Genomic DNA, 3758 nt, shown 5'->3' with positions numbered 1-3758 from the left:
ACAACGAGGCACCTTTCCTCAAGAAGAAAGCAGGAGACATGGAAGCTTTCCCCCGAGTTGGCTAGCAGGGCTTGCAAGAGGAGGGATGCATGCAGGGTTTGAGATCCTACTGTCTTTAAATATAAAGAGTCCGATCACCAAGTGTGGAGGCGGAATGCTTAGGTGGAGGTGAGTGGGGAGGACGCTTGCTGTCTAGGGGGTGGGTTGCACTGGAGAAGCACCCAGTCAGGAGCTGTCATGCAGGTTTCAAGGGAATGGAAGGGACCATTTGGGCAGAGGAGGGGAAGGTCCATTCTCCTCCTGAGGAGCAGGACCAAGCCAGGCTTCCCCTGAGAATGGGTGGCAGAGGCGAGGCTCTACGGGCAGCTGGGTTTGTTTTGCTGGGATACGTTCTCTGAAAGTCTTTATATTCTTCTGGAGCAGGAAAGTCTTCCACTGGATGGGAAGAATACTTTGAGTCAAAATCATCCAAGAAAGAACGACAGTGGCAATAGAATCGCTGTAGCCATTCCTCGGTGGTGGTGGTGGTGGTGACGGAGGAGGCGGGGCTGGCCCAGCTGGCGTCCTTGTGGGAGGCGTGGTGGGGGCTTGCCTCGCTCAGGGGTTCTGACCCATGCATTCAGCATGGCAGGGGGGAAGGCGGAGCATCTCTGGAACCATTTAGGATCATGGGTGAGGGGGTGGGCGTGGTACTCCCTGACTGCGAGAGTCCTGGACTGAGGGAGGTAGCCGATTACTCTATAGCGAGGGAGAGGCCCTAGGTGGCCTCTGTGGCAGTTCAGGGACCCACCCCTTCCTTGGTGGGACTGGAGGGTCCACTGGGGACCCCAGGAGGCTGGCAGCCAGATGGGGGAGGAGAAGCCAGACACTGGCCACGTGGTCCCATTCTGATATTCACAGGGGACAGAGGTGGTTTTGACAGGGTTGGAGCAGGAGGTCCCTCTCGACCAGGGTGCAGCCTGCGTCCGGGTGTGGGCGGCGTGGGTTTCTCTCTGTCCTAAGACTGGGGCTTTGTTGCGGTGCATAGGCAGAGGTGGAGCAAGAGGAGCCCAAGAGCTGCGCTTCCCGCCTGTACTGCTGGCGGTATTAAGCTGAGAGAGGTCTAGTAATGAGGGTCCCTGCCTCCCGGACAATTCCGGGAGGGAGGCTCGGCTGCTGTCTGTGTCCTCTTGAGCGCATCCATTGGCTTGGAGACACCAGTGACCTTTGGGCAGCAGCTTGTGAACCGGGGACTTTCGGGCCAGCTCACCAGCTAGGTTCTCTGAAAGGTCCTTGGCTCCCACAGGCTGGAGGTGCGGCACGCCTCCTAGAAAGAGACCTCCCTCAGGCTTCAGGGCAACTGCTCCAGAGCCAGAACCACCACTGTTTTCTTTGGGTTTCTCAAGGTTGGGAGTGAGCACTCTGAGAGTTAATGTTGGTCACCTGCTTCAGCCGTGTGTTTTATTTCAAGAAAGTTGTAGTTGAATTATGCTCACATGGAATCTTACGGTGGCTGTTCATTTTTGTGTGTATAAAAGTAGCTTCAAAGAATAAGATACAGGTGTGGTTGAAGAGAACACCTTCCCTTTGATGTTAAACACCTCTGTCTTTATTTATTTAAAACAAGCCAACCTTAGGGGCGCCTGGGTGGCTCAGTCAGTTAAGCGCTGGACTTCAGCTCCAGTCTTGATCTCATGGTTCATGGGTTCGAGCCCCGCATAGGGCTCCGTCCTGACCCCTCAGAGCCTGAAGCCTGCTTAGGTTTCTGTGTCTCCTTCTCTCTCTACCCCTCCCCCAGTTGTGCTCTGTCTCTCTCTCTCTCTCAAAAAAATAAATAAAATGTTAAAAAAATCAAATAAAACAATCCAGCATTAGCTTGGATTAAGATTTTAGAATTAAGACACAGAGGAAAATTAGCTCCACTGTGCAATTGAGAGTTTTTTCCCCCCACGCATAGATAGAGCAGCTACATGTGAGGTGGAGAAGTCTGCCAGGGTAGATCTTTGAGGCCTGGCGTCATGAACATAGGTTAAATTTATGGAGCCTACAGAATTTCATACAGAGGAATTATTTGGGCTGGGCTGAAGCAGGGTAGCTTGGAGTCAGTTTGGCATTCACTCATTTATTTGTTCAATAAACATTTGTAGAGCACCCAGTTTGTACTCGGTCCTGGGTTGGCTATGGGTTCTAATGGAGAACAAGACAGTTCTACTCACACGTCGCTTACAATCAACAGATCAGCGTGTGTGAATTGAGCATATCTCATGTGCAAAGCAGCGGGATGCTCTGGGTGAGGTGTGCAGATGAACCGCAACTGTCTTAGCTTCAACGAATCCACAGTTTAATGGTGAAGTTGGATCTACACATTAATTATCACTCCAAGCTGTGTGTGATTAGGGCCGTATTAAAGGACTAGAGTGCCTAAAGTTCTTCTAATCCTTTCTTTGTCGCAACTTTTTATTTCTGTAGGGCTTTCCTCTGGGACACATTGGTTTTATAAATATTAATTCCATCAGAAAAGAGCCATAGAAAGCAATGGAAAGAACACTTCGGCTTTAGCCTCTGTGTTGATTGAGGCACAGCTCCACTGTGCTCATGTAATACTTCCTGATGAATAGGATTCCTGAAGTTTCCTTTTGTCTATGAACATTCAAATGGAGCCTTTTTATTCACGGTGCTGGCTTTGCACGAGCCAGCGACTGTGGACTGCTGAGACCCTCTGAATGGATGCTGGGACGACAAGCCAGTGCGACAGCTCATTGAGCTTTGAGGCTCTTGCGCTGCCTACAGGACTCGTGGTCTGAAGCCATTGCTTATGAGCTAACTCTTCTTGTCCTGCCCACTACCCACAAGGCTATGACCAAGTTATCCAACAATTCTTAGAATGTCACTGGCGTGACATTTCTGGAATCCACTCATTTCTCTGTTGGATTTCTGTAGTGCAGAGAAGCAGGTGAATAGCTAGTCTTGGGGCACTGCACAGAATAAAGAAAGCTCTAATGGAGCTAAAAGTTTCTAAAATCTCTACCAGTTACATTTTTCATCATTGTCCCATTGAATATTTCAATATTTCTGGGAATATATGTAGCAACGAAGCCAGCTATTTAGGATAGAGGTGGGGTCGCCTAAATTATTATTCTATAAGAGCTGATTTGTGCTTTCAAGTATGTGTTTGTCTTTAGATCCTTAACCTTTACCCAATCCCATGTTTGTCATGATTTATTTTCTGTATATGTTTTTGACCTTCTCTTGGCAGATGACTCCAACATTATCTTCGTTGAGAATGATTCTGACACTGGCTGGAGAGATACAATTGTGTTCTGTTTATGCAATATAGAAAGCCAGAGCACTTTTTCTAAGCTGTCGTCATACATCACTGTCAGTATTTTGAACCACTAAATTGTTATTAAAAATTCAGGGACAATAATCCATTTTGAGAATACCATGAGAAAAGCAAATACTGTAATGACTGATTGACATTTCAAGAATAACATCATTCAAGACATGCTAATTTTTCTGCAGCCCATTTTCTTGGATAAGTGTCTATTGTATAAATAAGTTTGGTTTCCAACCCCTTCCCAGCATTTGCTTTTGACGAGGGAGTCTTTATATTAAAAAAGAAAATCATCTGAAATGAAATTTGCTTATGTTCTCCATGGCTTTCCAGGGGGGAAAAGAAGCCTGCTTCATGGCTAGAATAAATGACTTTCTTTACCAACAAGGGTTTTATATCACATGGTTTCCACTATGTTTCAAGAAAAAATCTGCTATAATAAGCA

General features: G+C 47.3%; 1 pseudogene; it reads right to left on the bottom strand.

Moving 5' to 3' along the window:
- Positions 1-235: 235 nt before the first annotated feature.
- Positions 236-1434, bottom strand: LOC123596940 (annotated as a pseudogene).
- Between the last annotated feature and the right edge of the window lie 2324 nt (positions 1435-3758).

Source organism: Leopardus geoffroyi, chromosome C1 (genome assembly GCF_018350155.1).
Source record: "Leopardus geoffroyi isolate Oge1 chromosome C1, O.geoffroyi_Oge1_pat1.0, whole genome shotgun sequence".
In the NCBI taxonomy this organism is placed as follows: Eukaryota; Metazoa; Chordata; class Mammalia; order Carnivora; family Felidae; genus Leopardus; species Leopardus geoffroyi.
Note: the sequence above shows the minus strand (reverse complement) of the source record. Positions and strands in the feature narration are given on the sequence as shown.